The sequence below is a fragment of the Hibiscus syriacus genome, unplaced genomic scaffold (genome assembly GCF_006381635.1).
Source record: "Hibiscus syriacus cultivar Baekdansim isolate YM2019G1 unplaced genomic scaffold, ASM638163v2 tig00111215_pilon, whole genome shotgun sequence".
NCBI lineage: Eukaryota > Viridiplantae > Streptophyta > Magnoliopsida > Malvales > Malvaceae > Hibiscus > Hibiscus syriacus.
This window is the reverse complement of record NW_024063023.1, coordinates 211,584-231,048: the sequence shown is the minus strand read 5'-3', so window position 1 is coordinate 231,048 and position 19,465 is coordinate 211,584. Positions and strand designations below refer to the sequence as shown.

At 37.9% G+C, this 19,465-nt stretch overlaps 2 pseudogenes; one reads left to right on the top strand and one right to left on the bottom strand.

The window, feature by feature from the left end:
• Window positions 1–232: 232 nt before the first annotated feature.
• Window positions 233–1,848, top strand: LOC120156347 (annotated as a pseudogene).
• Window positions 1,849–2,152: 304 nt separating this feature from the next.
• On the bottom strand, window positions 2,153–18,720 carry LOC120156344 (annotated as a pseudogene).
• Window positions 18,721–19,465: the final 745 nt, after the last annotated feature.

Sequence of the window (19,465 nt, the reverse complement as noted above, 5' to 3'; positions counted from 1 at the left end):
TTTTAAATTAATCCTTAAATTTTTTAAATAATTTAATTTCATCTCAAACTATATACATATATACTAATCGTACCATTTATTAATAAAGTCGTTAGTCAAGTAATAATTTGAGGACATCAGATGCAACTCTTTTCTAATAAAAAAGAAATATCTTAAATTTTGGGTCAGCAATGTTGGGCCAAGGCTGGGCCCAATTCATGCCATAAAAATAGCATAAACCCTTGCCTTTAAAACCATAAAACCCTCGAGACAAAGACCCAAGCTTTTCCCTTAAACCCTAGCAACCCCTCTGGTTTCTCAGCTCAGTTTCCATGGCTTTCGCTTCGATTCTCCGCAAATCAGCCAACTCGTTGGCTCCACTCGCGCTTCGACTCGCCCGAGTGCAAAGAAACTACCACTCCTGCATCTTCACGGCTTTGAACCAAGGCTTACGTTCCCAGCAACCGGCCGTTAACCGTTTTTCCCGAATGCCTTCCGGTTCTCCTCCGCCGCTGTTTCCAGGAAACCCTCTTCCGATGAGTCTCTCATCCGAGTTCTCGAGTCTGAGATTCAGTGCGCTGAGGAAGAGGACGCCGCTGGTCAGGTGATTCACTATTTTGCCTTAAACGTTTCGTTTTTTTGTTGTTGTTGTAATTTTAGTCTCATTTTTTAAACTAAATTTGGTGTAAAGACATGAAGTTGTGGGTTTTTAATTTTAATTCTCTGTTTCCTTTTGGTTTTAATTAATTTTCATAAAAAAATGAAAAAATTGCAGCTTTGTTCAACATTCATCAGCTGAACATACTAATATAGAATTATGATTTCATTTCCAACTGATATCATAGTGGAAAAGTTTGTGTATGTTCCATTGTTTTGGGTTTTGATTCTTTGAAATGAAAATGATCTCATACACCAAGTTGTTTCATCACAGGTTGAAGGAACCCCAAGCGGGTTCCCCTTTGAAATCGAGGATACCCGGGGGCTTGGAGTTCAGCTGCACTGCTTCACCTGATCAGGTTGCGATCGATAGTTTGAGTTTTCGAGGTCCTACCCCCGAGGATGAACTTGCCTATGAAGGCCCTGATTTCCAGTAAGTTTAATTTTCTCTTGTAGTTTGAGGAAAATCATCATATTTCATGGGAAAGTTTGGATTTTGATTGGTTTTCTTTCGGAATTGCAGTGATTTGGATGAGAATATGCAAAATAGTTTTCACAAATACTTGGAAATTAGAGGAATCAAGCCAAGCACCACAAATTTCTTGCATGGGTACATGATGAACAAGGATAACAGAGAGTATGCCAACTGGTTGAAGAATCTCAAGAAATTTGTTGAAGCATGAAGGGTTTAGAGATTGTTAATGGTAGTTTAAGAAGAAAAAGGAGCTTTTTTTTTGCAGTTTATTATTTGAACTAAAATGACAATATGCAGACTGTTTTAAATCTATGGCTCAAAGATTTTTGCTTTGAGTGGAGAATAAGTATAGGCAAAGTTTGTTCAGGTGATATATTTATCAATGAGTTGGAATAGTGTTTAAACCCTTGTTTGTTACTTTTGACTATGGATGAGCAAAAACACCAAAGCTGATGGGTTATGACCGGTCCCTATAGGGTCAGGTTTTTAGAATTTGGGTCCATGATGGGTTTTTAGAGAAGGGATTGGAGCTGAGTTTAGGGTATAGTATTCGGACTGCGAGTTCCATGCCTTCTTCGGTTTGCTGGACTCTTTGGGAGTCGAATCGTCTAACGGTCTTCTGTGGTTGAATTGTTATGCTTCTTCATTTTGTCTCTCCTCCGATCGGGTCTTTCTCCTTTGTTTCTTGGTTTGTTTATGTCTTCAATGAACTTGAAAATGTATCTCTTTGTGTTGCATATCTTGTTGCTTTTGATTCTGTTGCTTATGCTGCATATCTTGTTGCTCTTGATTCTGTTGCTTTTTTTCCTTTCTTCGCTATATCATTCTTCAATATATCGGGATATCATTCTTCGTCGGTGGTTGGCGACGTGAGCGTTTTTAAGTCGAACCGATTTTCTTGATACACGACAATTACTTGAGACGGATCGGAATGGTTGAAAAATCAGATCCGTCCTGTCTCCTGCATATCTCTATTTTTGACATGGCACTGTTATTGCAACACACCCAGGGATTCGGATGGTTTAAACATTGTATAACAAATTACATCAGAAAACCACATTCTTATTTTTCATCTCTGGAAAGTCTTCTGAAACAAATTATTAAACCCTAGTTTCTAATTATATATAAAAAATCTACTTAACCCTAATTTGAAAACATAAGAACAAAGCATAACCCTAAACCCTGTCCCATTAAAAAGGCAAAATGACAAAGAAGTAACCTAATCAGAAGCTTCAGCCATTCTTTCCCCCCTTTGCATTTTAGGGTTTTTCTGATACATTTTTAAGAATCAACAGGCATGTCTATGTGGGTGTAAATGACCCCCTTATCACCATCCACCACCTGCCCACTTCCTTTCAGAATCCTGTGTTCCGAGGAAAAGATACGACGGAATTATAATACGGCAAAATAAACGGCGAAGATTCTTTGAACATGATGGAATTCGAAAGTGCATGGTTTGTTAAGATCAGCATCTTTCTGTTACCAAAAATGAAAATCGTTTGTGTAGAAATGCATGTGAAAAGAATATATGCAGAATAACATGTGGATAAATGATCTTTAATACATCCATACCATCTTGTTGTTAACAATCCTTCAACTCCGACGGGACCCCGAGCATGAATCCGACTTGTACTTATGCCAACCTATTCAGTTATCGAAGAAAAAGAGAAGCAAATGCTTGACTAATGAGTTTGAACATATTAAAAAGGTGTTGAAAATGATAGATATACAATACCTCAGCACCTAGACCGAACCGAGCACCATCGCAGAATCTTGTGCTTGCATTGTGGAAAACAGCAGCACTGTCAACTTGATGCAGGAAGAGTTCTGCAGTTTCTCGGTCTTCGGCAACAATACAGTCCGTATGTGCACTGCACAAGGGGAAAAAGGGTAATTCATGTACATCTGCTCATGGGAACATAGGAGCATTCATTGACACATAAAAGAAAACAAAGGAGAATAACATGCCTGCCATGTTGATGGATATGATCGACGGCCGCGGCCACATCATCCACTATTTCGACAGTGCATTCCAGTGAATTGTATTCATGATGAAATGAGCGTGCTTGTGGGATATTCAACATGGCACTTGCTCTTGGCCCACCATATAAATTAACACCTGAAAAAGATCATCAGTTAGCTCATGAACTGCACCATATATGATAAGTGAAGGTATTTGCAACGTACCTTGTATACGAAGATCAACGATTAGCTCATTAAGTGCACCATTTTGCAGTAAATCCTCGTGGACAAGAAGAGTTTCCTGCCAAAAGTAAAAGAGAATCATTAAAAACCTATGCAATGTGCAGAACAAAAAATGAAAATGTTTAAACAAAATAGAACCTCAAAGAATAAGTTTAGGATATAAATTGACGGATGAATGATAAATTACCATTGCATTGCAGGCAGCTGGATAATCGATTTTCGCATCCAAAACAATCCGCTTTGCCATATCCATATTAGCAGACTTATCAACATATACATGGCAAATTCCATCTGAAACATACAGCATACACTCACCACATGAGAACCGGGCAGACATATATAGGCAGACTGATAAAATTTAAGGCCTATATTTCAGGCCGAGTTGGATTTGAGCAAGTATGAAATGTCTTAACACTCGATATAAGCCCAGCTCACATCCGACCCAGCCTATGAACACCTCTACATTCGTATAAGACAAAAGTAACCTATCTAACCTGCATGACCAAGAACAGGAATCTTGGTTGAACTCTTGATCTGAGAAACAAGTTTGTTGCTGCCTCTTGGGATCACAAGATCAATCACATCATCGAGCTGAAATATAAATTTAATGTCGAGTTCCAAATTAAACCGTAAACTGTTGTTGTGAAGTATCATTCTACTGATTGATCACTAGCCTTTAAAAGATCAGGAATCTCATCTCTTGAAGTCACAAGTCCAATAACTTTACGCCCAACAGTGTCTGGAATGGCTTCAGTTATCACCTATGAATTCAAAAGGAGTTGATAAAATACTGGAAAAGAAAAACAGACAAGAAAAAACAGTTCAGCGCATTTAAGAAAACTCATTTTAGAATCCGAACCTTATGCAAAATAGCATTTGATCGCCTAGCCTCCTTTCCCCCTTTCAAGAGAAGTCCATTACCACTTCGGATAGCTAACGAGGCTATCTATTCAAATCATACATAAAGCCACATGAGTATTGTAGGAATTATAGAGATGATTTGTTACTATTCCTATAGAGATATGATTTGTTACCATTCCTATAGAGATATGATTTGTTGTCATTCCTATAGAGATATGATTTTGTAAATAGATTTCTACAATCTCTTATTTTAAGGGATCATATCCTAGGATTATTATTTTTCCTTTCTTAGAGTTTCCTACTTTAGAGAGATATTTTGTATATAAATATGTAATCTGTCGTATTGAAAAGAATAAGAAATTACAGAGAATTACTCTGATTTCTACATGGTATCAACTTAGGTTACGGTTTCTTTCCAACCTAGATGATGTCCACAACTTCTTCTCCTACTCCGGAGATCACTTCAAAATCCAGAAAATTTTTCTGGTTCTGCTGCTCAATCAGAAGGTAATCTGGTCATGAAAAAACTAGAAGTTAAACCTCATGCTACAGTTTTTTTCTCCTCCCAGTCGTCCCCTAATTGGATCCTCGATTCTGGTGCTACGGATCATATGACTGGTAATAAGGTTTGTTTTGCAATTTTTTTCCAAACTTTGGTAAAGCTGTCAAAACGGCTGATGGTTCTTTGTGCAAAATAGAAGGACATGGCACTGTTATTCTCAATGACCAGATTGTACTTAAAAATGTCCTCTTCGTACCAAATCTAGCTTGCAATCTCGTTTCCGTTAGTAAACTTTCCACCGACTTGCACTGCTCTGCAATTTTTAATGATATTGATTGTACTTTGCAGGCACTGAACTCGAAGAAGATGATTGGTAAGGCCAGCTTGCAGAATGGTCTCTACATTCTTCACCTCTACTAAAACCGAAATCTCGAAATCTTTCACCGCTTTAAAAAAAGTTGATAATGTTATGTTATGGCACTATCGTTTAGGTCATCCTAGTTTTCACTATCTTGCAAAAGTTTTTCCTGCTCTATTAATTCATAAAAGGCCAAATTCTTTTTCTTGCAAAGTTTGCTCTCTTGCCAAACATACTAAATCAACTTATTCTCCTTCTACATATAAGCCTTCTCACCCTTTTGCTTTGATCCACAGTGATATTTGGGGTCCTTCCGGGTGAAGAATGCTGATAATTATAAGTGGTTTATCACTTTCATTGATGATCACAGTAGGATAACTTGGACTTATTTGCTAAAAGATAAATCTGAAACTGCAGGTGTTTTTACCCAATTTTATAACATGATTCTCACTCAATTTGGGTCTAAAATTCAGCTCTTTAAATCTGATAATGACAGTGAATTTTTTGCCAAGTCTTTGGGTGCGTTTTTTGGGGAAAAGGGCATAGTTCAGATTAGTTCTTGTGTTGACACCCCACAACAAAACGGTATTGTCGAAAGAAAAAATAGACACCTCCTTGAAGTCACTCGTTCTCTTCTATTTACCACTAATGTTCCAAAATATTTGTGGGGGGAAGCCTTATTAACTGCCACATATTTAATCAATCGAATGCCTAGTAAGGTTTTACAATTTCAAACACCTCCATCTATTTTTGCAATACTTTCCCCATTTTAAACCTATCTCCTCCATTCTTCCCACTTAAATATTTGGTTGTACTGCTTTTATCCAAAACATTGCTCCTAATAAGTCTAAGTTAGATCCTAAATCATTAAAATGTGTACTGGTTGGGTATTCTTCACTTAAGAAGGGTTATAAATGCTATCATCCTCCTTCAAAACGATTTTTTACCACTATAGATATAACATTTTATGAGCAGGATCCTTATTTCACTCAGGCTGAAATTCAGGGGGAGACATGGAAGGATTTTCAGCCACATCAGGTATCTCTCCTACTCTCTTCATTCTCAACTTCAGAATTACCACCAATTTTGTCCTTACCTACAGATTTGTCACCTGTAATACTCCCATTGATCCACCGGTAGTACCTATCACTACTTCACCCATACCTACTTTAAATACCCTTCCTGAAAATACACCTACTCCCATTCAAAATATTCCACAATCAACACCAATCAAACAGCTCCGTTTCTATACAAGGAAAATAAAACATATTCCTGAGGCTGTTTTGCAATCTGATGCTTGCCGAGAATTGGATTTGGGTCCAACTGCCGAAATAGAAAAAGAAATCAATAAGTCCACTTCCCCTACTCTAGATGACTTCCCTATTGCTATTAGAAAAGGGGTTAGATAGTGCATCAAGCATCCTATTGAAAAATTTGCTGGTTATAATTCATTGATGCCGTCTTTTCAAGCATTTACAGCAAACTTGGATAAAGAACAGGTTCCCATAAGCATAGCTGAAGCTCTAAAGGATTCAAAAATGGAGAAGGGATGTTGAAGAGGAAATTTGTGCACTTGAGAAAAATGCTACTTGGACTGTTACGGACCTTCATCAAGGAAAAAAGGCTGTTGGTTGTAAATGGATCTTTACTGTAAAGTATAACTCAAATGGTAGCATCCAACGATACAAAGTGAGACTAGTGGCCAGAGGCTTTACACAAACATATGGGATAGATTTCACAGAAACTTTTGCACCTGTGGCGAAGCTGAATACTGTTCGAGTACTCCTAAGTTTGGCTGTAAATTGCGATTGGAAATTATACCAACTTGATGTAAAAAACGCTTTTCTTAATGGCAAGCTAGAAGAAGAAGTCTATATGAAGTTGCCACCTGGCTTAAAGTCTGTTGAAGGAAGTAACAAGGTGTGCAAGCTCAACAAGTCTCTATACGGGTTAAAACAATCACCCAGAGCTTTGTATCGTTGACAAGGCCAGATATAACATTTCCTGTAAATGTGATAAGTCAACATATGACTAATCCTACTGAAGAGCATATGACAGCAGCAAATAGAATTCTCAAGTACTTGAAGAAAACTCCAGGACACAGTTTAATGTTTAAGAAGACACAAGACAGAACTGTTAAGATCTTTATAGATTCTAGTTGGGCCGGAGACCTTACTGAAAGGAGATCCACTAGTGGCTACTGCACCTTTGTTTGGGGAAACCTTACAACTTGGAGAAGTAAGAAACAATCTGTCGTTTCAAGAAGTAGTGCTGAAGCTGAATTTAGAGCACTAGCATTGGGAATATGTGAAGAAATTTGGCTACTTAAACTACTGAAAGAACTTGTCACTAATCAAGAGGATCACTTTGAAGTTTTGTGTGATAATCAATCTGCTATTCAAATTGCCAGGAACCCAGTTCAACATGATCGGACAAAGCATGTTGAGATTGATAGGTATTTTATTGCTGATCAAGTTAACAAAAAGACAGCCACACTTTCATACATTCATTCAGAAGAACAAGTTGCAGACATTCTTACTAAGGCTTTGCCAAAGCCTATTTTCAATAAATTCCTATTCAAGTTGGGATTATACAATGTATATTCTCCAGCTTGAGGGGGGAGTGTAGGAATCATAGAGATGATTTGTTACCATTCCTATAGAGATATGATTTGTTACCATTCCTATAGAGATATGATTTGTTGCCATTCCTATAGAGATATGATTTTGTAAATAGATTTCTACAATCTCTTATTTTAAGGGATCATATCCTAGGATTATTATTTTTCCTTTCTTAGAGTTTCCTACTTTAGAGAGATATTTTGTATATAAATATGTAATCTGTCATATTGAAAAAAATAAGAAATTTTTTTTTGATAAGAATGACAGGCCTCCTTAAAAACCTCCTTCTTGATCAAAGAAGGAGGAAAAGAGTGCCTTAAACTTTATTACTCCTCCGAAATTACATAAGATTTAACGTAGACACCATACTGAAAAAACACAACAGACTAAGCTACTCAACATAACCGAAAACCTAAACTCAAACGATAAAACGCACTGGAAACGACTAAACATCAACCAATTCCCATCTTTGCTAAACTATCAGCCTCCCCATTACACACCCTTGGAATCAGTCTAATAGAGTGCACCCTGTCCGTGATAAAAGATGAAATCTCTTTAACTACTAATGGGAGGATAAAAACTGGGCCATAGCTGGTGTATGGACCCATTCCACAGCCGACTTACAGTCACTTTCCACAACAATCAACCTTCCAACCTTAAACCCAACAAGAAGACATATAGATTTCAATGCCTCTCTTAATAGCCTTTAACTCAGCAACCGGCGGGGACCCTGACCTACATTTTCTGAAAAAGTCAGAAGGGAGTTGCTATTCCAATCTCTCAAAATACCTCCTATACCTCCATTTGAGCCATCAAGTCTAACAGCTCCATCGACATTCATCTTCAAAAAATCCATAGGGGGTGGAATCCAGCGAGAAACCTGAAAATTGTAAATGTTGAGAGCTTTAATACCATCTGCAAGAGATGGATCACCAATCAGCACATCCTCCTGAATAGGACACTTAGGATACTTGGCTAGAAACCATTTAGATAACCTGAATCTAGCAATAAAAACAGAGACATCCTATCCAAGGGGGAACCATCGAACACCATTGCATTCCTAGCTTTCCATATCGACCAAAATACTACTCCCGGGATAAATTTCCAAATCAACGATTTCCCCCCCCTCAGCTCACCCCAAGAACATAGCAAAGAAGGTGGATCCTTTGGAAGGACTAAGGCTATTTCCCAATAGCTTATCTTGTTCCAAAGTTCCCAAACAACATCACATGAAATAAATAAATGCTGAACTGATTCCACCTGTTTTTACAAAAAACGGACATAAAATTTCATCCCCTACTGCAAACCTCTTTTCACCAACTCCTCTCTCACTGCCACTTTCTGATGAGCTAGCTGCCACAGGAACTTCAACACGAGGAGAGATAAACCCTGCCACACCCTTTTACCCATAAATCGGACTCCCAGACACCTTGCCGAGTTCCTTTCTACAAGATTTCACTGAAAACAGTCCATCCCCACTTGCAGACCAAGAAAGAAAGTCTTCAACTGAATCAGTCAGTTTAAAGTCCTTCATTTTGTCATTAAATCCAGCCACTGATCCAACTCCCAGTCACACAAATTCCTTCTGGTATCGATGTTCCACACCCAACCGTTCGAATCTGAACTTCCAAACTCAGCGACCATACCCCATTTATTTGTTGACAATACATTATAGGGAAAAGATATTTAAAGGAGACTCAGCCCATGAATCCGTCCAAATGCAATAGACTTTCCATTTCCCAGTTTCAACTTGGAGTTAGATCTGATACGTTCACCCTCCGAGTCGTTCTTCAAGAAATTGTTGGCAATCCCTCTCCAAATCCAAGAAGATTTGGGCGAAAAAACCTTACAAATAGACATGGAATTACTACTTACCTTGTGCCTGCAACATAACACACTTTTCCACAAAGTATTTTTTCATTGGCGAACTTCCACACCCATTTTCCCAAAAGAGCCCGATTAGATATGTTCACATCAAGAACACCAAGGCCACCACAATTTAGAGGCGTGCAGACTGATTTCCAATTAACCCAGTGTATCTTCCTTTTGTCCTCATTATCCCCCCATAGGAAACTGGCCATTAAAGAATTAAGCTTCTTACCAATTTTACAAGGCATTCTAAAAAGAGATAAGAAGAATATTGGTAGGGATGTTAACACCGACTTTAATAAAACTGTCCTGCCCGCCAATGAGAGACAATTAGCTTTCCAGCCGGCTAGTTTGGAACTAAAATTCTTGAAAACTGGATCCCATAAGGCTTCTGAGTTTTTCTTAGCACCTAGAGGAAGTCCCAAGTAATCTGTTGGAAGAGAATCAATAGAGCAGCCCACCGAAGATGCCCATTCTGATAAAACTTCCTCTTCCACATTAATACCAAATAGCTTACTCTTAGCTAGATTAAGATGCAACCCTGTCATAACACTAAAAATCCTCAATACTCTCTTGACATTTTTAATCTGGGAGAGAGATGCTTGACAGAATGATCAAGTCATCTGCAAATTGTAGATGTGTCAATCGAACAGAATTTTCAGATTCCCCAAATAACAAAGCCTTGAAACAGACCCCTGTCCACTGCTTTAGATATCATCAAATTAAGCAGCTCACCTACAATGTTAAACAGTAGCGGTGATAAACTGCACCCTTGCCTAAGTCCTTTGGCCATGTGGAACTCTTCCGATGGAGACCCGTTTACGAGAACTGAGATTGAAGCTGTTGAAATACACTGAGATCCACGACAACCATCTCTTACCAAAACCCATCTCTGACATTATTCTAATTAAATTGGCCATTCCACGGAATCATAAGCCCTACGAAAATCTACTTTGAAGGCAACCCTTTTAACCCTTTTTTCCTCCAGTAATCAATCCCTTCGTTTGCTATAAAAGCACAATCCAGCAACTGTCTCCCCTGGTATAAACGCAAACTGAGAGTGACTAATAATATCACCAACACACAACTCAGTCTCTTCGAAAGAACTTTAGAAGTATCTTGTATAAGCTGCCTACAAGGCTGATTGGTCTAAATTCCTCTACACTGTCCGGATTAAGCTTCTTCGGAATAAGTGTGATAAAGCATGGTTTATACCGTGCTCCCATTTCCTTCCAAAATAGAAATCTTCAAAAAATTTCAACACGTGCTCCTTTAAAATCGGCCAGCTTTTTAAAGAAACCCATGGTGAAAACCATCTGGTCCTGGAGCTTTAGAGCTGTCTGATGAGACTATAGCTTGCCAAATTTCCTGTTCTAAGAAGTGCTCTTCAAGCTTCTTAGACTGATCCCCTGATAGCTTAGCAAAATCCAGTAGTAAATCCTCCGTTTCCAATGTTGAATTGGAATTATAGGCTGCCTTGAAAAATTCTGAAATATGTACCTTTAATTGTTGAGGATCTGAAACCACACTCCCATTTATCTTCAAGCTTAAGATTTCATTTCTTTTGCTTCTGTTCAGAGCAGACAGATGAAAAAACCTTGTGTTCCTATCCCCTCCTTGATCCATCTTGCCCTTGACTTCTGAAACCAGATGCTTTCTTCTGTCCTATACAACCTCCATAGATTTCCTACACAGCCTCAACTGATCCCACTCCTGCTTCGAAGAATTCCACCTTGAGCTTTAAGATCCAATTCATTAATTTTCCTCTCTAAATCAGAAATCGACTCAGGGATCCCAGTAAATTTACTGCTGGACCAATTTCTGATTGAATTTTTAGTACCTTTTAAGATACTGAAAATACCCCTTTTATTATTTCTCCCCCTCATAGCAAGCATTGAAGATTTAACCAATTCCTCAAATCCTTCCTCCTCTAGTAAATAATTAAAAAACCTGAATGGTTTCGGTCCCCAATTAACAGCTTTGTCCTCTAATGAGACAGGATTATGATCAGATAGGATTTAGGCAAGAGACTTTGCACTACATTTGGAAAACATGACAGAAACGTCCCAGAGATTAAGAACCTGTCTAGTCTTTCCCAAGTCGAGTCTTCTCTATTATTGCACCAAGTATACCTTCCTCCCACCAACGGTAGATCAATTAAATGTGATTGCTGTAAGAAGTTTCTAAATAAATCAATAGAATGCCAGTTTTGTGATTTTCCCATCTTCTCGTCCGGATCAAGATACACATTAAAATCTCCCCCAATACACACTAACATATTTTGAGCCGAAACAAACTCCAACAATTCCCTGAAAAAATCTTCCTTTTCTGCTTCAATTGATGGACCGTATACATTGATAATCAGACACTCTTCACTTGAATTTCTGAACTTCCCAAAGACTGCTATGAATCTGCCATTAAGATGGGTGTTCGAAACTTCAAAATCATTTTCATTCCACATAATCATCAATCCACCAGCAGATCCCACTGCTGGCGCAACAATCCCTCCTCTAAGGAATCTCCCCCCTATCCTTCTTCTAAGAGCCAAAGAAACAGATTCTAGTTTTGTTTCTTGAATTAGAATCAAGTTCGGCTTATTCTTCTTCACCAAATTAGCTACCACTCTTGACTTTTTTTTTTCCAAGACCCCTTACATTCCAAGAAATAATGTTGACATTTATCATATCAAGAAGATCTACACCAAATCCTTATAGCTAGTCTCCAGAGAAATAGAGACTAAACCCCTGACTTCCCCTGTTCCCTACTCTCAGCCGAACCCTCTTCAAGGTTGATAATTTTGTCCAAAAAAGCCTTCTTTCCATCTTTGAAAGAAATTCCTAGAACTTTACATACTTCCCATGTAACCATCGCTTCCTCAACCGCCTTCGAGAACTGAGGAGTAAAAACTAAAGGAGAATTAACCATATCAACTGCTTCCCTTGTTAAACTCTTCTCTCCCTTTTTTAGACCTTTCTGACCCTACAGCAGAGAAAGGAACTACTGCCAAGACCTCCGAAGAACTATTACAATTAGTTGGTGCCACATAAGGGTTCTGATCATCAGCTGCACCATTTAAAATCACTTCCCTTCCACCTTCCATATTTATTGAAGGAGGCTGCAAATCCTTTCTCACCGGAATACCTTTGTGTTTATTCTCAAACCAGTTAATTCTCACCCTCGACCTGGTATAATGTCTTTTATAGCTGGCCATTCTCCTCCTCTCTATGGGCAAACTTTTGGGCCAAAATGTTCTTCTATGCTGGAACAACGATCTGTCTCTATCCCTAATCAGTTCAGTTCCAACCCCCCTACAATCGTCCTTTTCCAAGACTACTACTTCCTCTAACAGATCCTTATTTGGCTTATTTGAGATCCCTTCAGATTGAGACTGTACTCTATTGAACCCACCCTCAATCGAAATATGTTTGTAACCTGACAAATCAGTATTCGAATTCTGCATTTTTGAGTCTACCAAAACAGAATGCTGAAACTCTCCTTGAACCTCCATCCTACTTAATTTAACATCATGCCCCCCTGGAATTAGATTATTAGCTGGTGAATCATACTCCCTGTTAGATTGAAGACCCAGCAGGCAACAAATTTGGATTTAAGTCTGCCGAGACATTAGCCCAATTCTGCACCTTTATTTTATCTGAATCAGATTGCTGCTGAGAACCTGCAAATTCCACCCGAGACTCCAAACGGTTACCATATCCCAGTTTAATAAATTAACAGCTGGCCCAGAAGGTACTATTCTGTAGATATTTGTATTGGACTCACTTGAGCCCTCTAAATGGGCTTCTTCAAATTCATTAATAGAGACATTCCTTAGACCAAGGCCCCTATAGTCCTCTTTAAAATTCAAATCTTCTGCAGAAAAACCTGACACCTTAGCACCACTAGGTTGACTTTCTCCTTCCTGCAGTATTAAATGTTTACTTCCACTGCCTCCTGCCACTGTTGTGCAGACATCACCTACCAACCATCTGTCTACTGTGTCCCTAGAATTCTCAGCTGGCAATTGTGGGCTACCTACTCCACCTGAACTCCGGACTTCTTTCTCTTCCGATGAAGAATCAACTCTAGACACACCATCTCCGGCCACCTGAAGAATTTCTGCAAAAAAACTCTCCTGTTTATAACTGACCGATCCCACACTAATCTTAACCTTATACGATCTCCCATATGCACCCAAGGTAACAGAATCCTGTATATCATAAGGACTCGCCACCCTCAACAAAGCTCTTGCCACCGCCAAATCCTCTCTTCTGATCGTGGACTCATGAATACACCAATTTCCCCCACCTTGAGACCAGCTTTTCCAAAAAAGATCCATTACAACATAGTAAAGGGATTCCATGCAACTCCACTGAACAGAAAGCCATCGGGACTCCATCTACACTCATAAGTGGATCAAGCCAGTCGAACCAAAGTGACACTTCATCCCTTCTGTTTTTCCACGCCTCCTCGAACTCTTCCTTCGACCCAAAGGTTATAATGCAAGAGTTCCAGGTATAACCCCATTTAGTTCCCTTGACCTTGATCCCTTTACTAGCCAACCCCTTCACTACTGTCCCCAGATCAAAATGGGATTTAATGATCCCAGTTATTGATCTTTTCACCCAATCATATTCGTCTGGGGGAATATGCATTTCCCACAAATTCCTCACCCCTACTTCCTTGTCTTTATGGCCTTCCCAAATCACTTTAGACGCCGGACCTTCTCTCCTTCCATCCAAGACGCTAACGCCTCCTTGTAAGATCTCTCATCTCTCAGTCGGCTATAAGATTCTGGTCCAGCTCTTCTACTCCGATGCGTATCCTTTTCCCACTTATCAACTTCCTTACTGTCGTTACTTCTAACAGCCTGCTTTAGTCTCTTCTTCTGGTACTTAGCAACTCCTACTGATATTTTCTTACCATCAATCCAGATACCATTAATTTTTGCTATCGCCCTCAACAACCCATCCTCATTAGCAAACTGGACGAAAGCAAACGTATAATTTCTATAATTCGGCTTGTTGGAATTATTCGGAATGTAGACACGAACAACACTCCCCTGTTGATGAAAAATTTCCTTAAGAGTTTTCCTAGTTACCCTTTTACTCAGATTGTCAACGAAAACCGTCCACTCCTCACCGGAAAACTGACCAACTGAAAACCTCTCTCTCTCTCCCACTTTCTCCCTGACACTCTCTCTCATCTTACTGATTAGGCATTTCTCTACAAGAAATTATAGTTATATTTAGAGCTTTATACAGAAGCATATAAATTCACTATGCAAGCAAGAAAAAGCTTTTGGCTTCACCTCATAAAATGCAGATAGCATTTTTCTTCCTCGGTCAAGCCGAACAAAGATTATCATACAAGGAAGTATGAAAATATGTCGACCTCGGTAATTAAATAATTTATATTGAACGTTCTTACTCACACACAGAGAAACAATGGAAATTGTAGTCCTATTTATTTACCTGTACAAGCGCATCGGGTCGGGATTCAAAAACAATCAAAAGAACACCCAAAGGACTTGATGTTTTCTCTAAAGTAAGTCCATCTGCAAGCTGGATGCAAAGACAGCCATTAGATAACTATTTGTTCAATAAGTTATCTTACCTACTGAACCTCCAGGAATTTCATACCTGGGTATAAACCTACTGAACATATAAACTACCTCTTTCTTACCTGTGTTTTCTTCAAAACACGGCCAATTGGGTCTTCCATGTTAGCAAGCACACGAATTGACTTTGCAAGGCTCGAAATCTGTGGAGTACAAGGAAATAAATTTGATAATGCGGAAAATTATCATAACCATAAATTTATCTAAGAAGGCACAAGCAGAAGTTTACAATCTGCTTTTGGTATTTGAGGACATGGCCAAGGCTGAGAGGTAATAAACAGTAACAGTAATCCAAATTCAATAAGCAAAAGTCAACAGAAATAGATTTAGCATTCAACCTTCCCAGGCTTCAAAGCTAGGCGAGATATCAAGGATTTTTCATATCCAGCCTCTTGTGCAGCAGCAACATCAGGCTTCATTCTCAACGGTGATAAAATTTTCATTTGCTTCAAGAGCATCAGCTATGTCTAGTAAAATCTTTTTCCGCTCTTGGGAGGACAATGCCTGAAGACCAAATGACATTAAGTTATTTTTCTACGAGCCATGAAGGTATATCTGACCGTCAACATCAGATATTGGCAGCCAGCACCACAACTCAAGGAAGAAGAAAACTAATGTTCTCAAAAGACAAAAAGTAAGAACATAAAATATTGGGAGCCACAAAGCAATGGAATATTACCTGAAGACGTCTGGAACTTTCTCTTGCTGCAACTGCCATTTCCCGAGCACCAACTTCTTTAGTTGGTTCGCAAACATGTGCATCTCGATGAAAGAGAGTACCGATTCGATGTCCTTGGAGGACTCTTATTATGTTCTCAGCAGTACATCCGCTTTAAGGAAACAAGAGAGAAAGTACTAACAATGAAGCAGAAGGCAAATGACTGACACCAGCATGACAGCAACCCATAAATGCAGCAAAATATTTTTAAATGGGAAAAGCTACAAGATCTAGGCATTCTTTTTCCATGAATAGGAATTCATAGAATAATGTATAAAAATTCTTAGATGGGATTAGGCAAGAGGGGTTAAATTGCTTCAACTTTCCTATTCCTCTATTCAATTACTCGTAGGAAACTAATTTCATTTTAAATGATTGCAATCCTAACAGAACAGCATTCAACCTTTTTAATTAATCCTATTATTTTTATTTAACATTGCACAGAACCAAATCTGTAATAAAACATTACCTTGTAATAACAACAGGAATGCCGGCATAAGCTGCATTGACAGCAGCTTTTACTTTTGCAGTCATACCTCCTCTACCCATCCTCGACTTGTCTCCAAAGGTAATCTCACCCTGATGTTTCTCCTTAACATACGTGTGGATTAACTTTGATTTTGGATCACTAGGGGGGCCACTATAGAGACCATCGACATCACTCAATAAAACAAGAAGATCAGCTTTTAGCTCCAAAGCCAGTAGAGCTGCTAAACTATCATTGTCCCAAAAGATACCAGAAGAATCCTGAAAAAAGTGCTCAAATAATAAATGTCAAGATGAGTCAAACCTTCCTTTTACCAACTTTACTAGATTTATTCGAGCCTTGAGAAAAGCTTCTATGTGTGATACATTAAAGTGAAGAGGTACAGGCTCCTAATATTAAGAATTTTGGTATGATGAAGAACCGCACTTTCCATTCTAACAATACACTAGACCGACATAGGCAGAGGAATAGTATTGATATCAATATATATGAACACACATTGTGTAACATATTTCGATGTATTGGTACAGCTTCTAAGCTTAAGCTTCCATTATGATGAAGAATAGCAATCATTTCATATAGCATTGGATAAAACTACTATAGGTAGAAAAACACAGCATTGATTCGGGTAATAATATAAAGGTCGTCATCACATAGGAAAAAGTATCATCATAATACCTCATATGGAGCTTTCCTGGTACTGACAGCATCATTTTCATTAAATATAGGAATAACTTTCAGCGATAGTAAGGACTTCACTGTCTCATTTAGTTGCTTCCTAAAATCTCTATCTCTAAAATCACTGTCTGTTACAAGAAGTTGAGCTGATGAAATATCCAGCTGCAGAAAAAAATAAAAAAGAAAATGTATAATTCAAATGTTCACGTACTGGTGATAAAACTTCCATATTAGAGAGAAATGTTCCAGTAAAGAAAATGAGTAGCCACCTCACTGAACAATGTATCGTACAGGGCCATAAGACTATTTTGTCCAACAGCTGCACATGCCTTCCCATCAAGTTCTACTTGTGGCTTCTGAAGATCCGCAAAGCTGCAAAACATAAGACGAGAATAAGAATGATATCAAGGAAAAATGTATCTACCCCAATATAATCCCGTTTTTCTTTTTGATGAATGGCATCAATATAAATTTTTAGGGTCGATATATACTTAGAACTGTAAACACCACTACTTTGTGCTGAAAAGATGAAATGAAAAACCTGCTGTTGACTAGTCTCCGATATCTAAGCCTCTGGCGACCTAGTCCAACAGCACCTGATGACACCAAAATGATCTCATATCCTAGAGAGTTCAATTCTTTCATCTGCACACATTGTTTGAAACTTTAACCATGTTACTATTTACTACAAGGCAAATGAAGCAATAAGTGCAACCTCCCAGAACGTCACGCACAATGAAGTATAAAAAGAAATATCATTACCTGTTCACATAGTGCTCCTAATCTTCCAAGCGCTAATCGCCCATCATTTCGAGTAACAACAGCAGTCCCAACCTTCAACATAAGCAGTTCACTCATTCGTTACAACACGTTAAGATGTTTAATCCGTAACTATTACATCGAGACGAGTTTTTTGTTCTTAATCAAACAATAAAATATAAATAAAGGACTCACTTTGGTGGCAGAAAATGACTACAATTTCATATCTAAAAAAAATCTTTACAAACAAAATTAGACATCATTTTCAGGGTAATGTCCGATGATTAAGCAGATCAAGACCAAAGAAAGATCATTAACTCTTTCAATAATATTGTTTTTCAAAAAAATATTAATTTTCAGTTTATCATATCTTTGTAAATTTTTTATATCCGAAAAGAAACTATTTTTACCTAATTTTCAGCTTATAATTACTTTAGATTAATAGAAAAAAAAATCTATTTTTAGATTTCAATATCCTTATATATGTATATATATGCAAAATTTAGGAAAAGATGCTTTAGGGACTAAAAAGGTACATTTTCTCTGTTACAAAAGACAAATGAAAAGAAACCAAGGCCTACATTTTCCTTCGCAATTCCAAATCTTTCCTAGTAGCCAAACACCACCGCCCCCCACTTCGCTCCAATAAAATTCAACATAAAACCACCAAGAACATAACAAGCAAGCTTTACAATCAATTCATTCTTCATCTCATTGAGCTAATCAAAAAGTCAAAACTTAAACAATGTCACTAACAAAAGAAGAAGGGAAATGATTCAAATGACCTTAATGACGATACGCTTGACGTCTTTAACAAAAGCTCTGGAGCTATCCTCGGCCATTTTTCGAATGGTTGATTGTTGTGTTCAACTCGGTGACTCAGTAGTAGGTTTTTTTGAAGTTTGAGCTTTAAAGAGGAGGAAGATTATTGGACATGAGAGCTGTTTTGAGGTTGAGAAGTGATTGGTGGGCTTTTGGTTATAACGGTGGCCGGTGGCTGCGGCGCCACTGAATGTGGGCCACATGGGACAAAGAATCAAAATTTTCCTATAATTTTTGGAATTTTCTGATCTCGATGTTAATTTTTAAGGTAAATTACGCGTTTAATCTCTAAATTATCAATTTCAGTATATTTTAGTACCTAAATTTTTAATTTCTTCAAAACCATACTAAGATTAGTTTTTGTTTCATTTTAACACATCATTCAAAATTAAACGTTAAGTTTTGAAAAAATCAAAAGTTTAGGTACTAAAACTGATATTTTAAGTACTAAATGTATCAAGTCTTTATTTATCGAATAAAATTAACATTTATATATATATATGTGTGTGTGTGTGTTTTGAATAGGAACAAGTTAGGTTTTTACTCTAAAAATCAATTTAAATAAAATCTCCTTAAAATCGAATCAATATAACGAAGGATAAAAAAATATAATACTCGAATCAAATTCGAATAGCTTCTGAAACTCAAACCATGCCCATCCTTATACTAGATCTAAACCGTCCTTGTAATTTGTTCTGATATTTTAAAAAAGTGAAATAGAATATTTGAGCTATTGTTTGATGCCCAAGGTAATGGAAATACTAACTAAATGACCTTATCGATATATCATTGTATTAAATTACGACATTAATACAGTGTAACGATAGCATCGTAAGGTAATTGCGACACCGTAAATT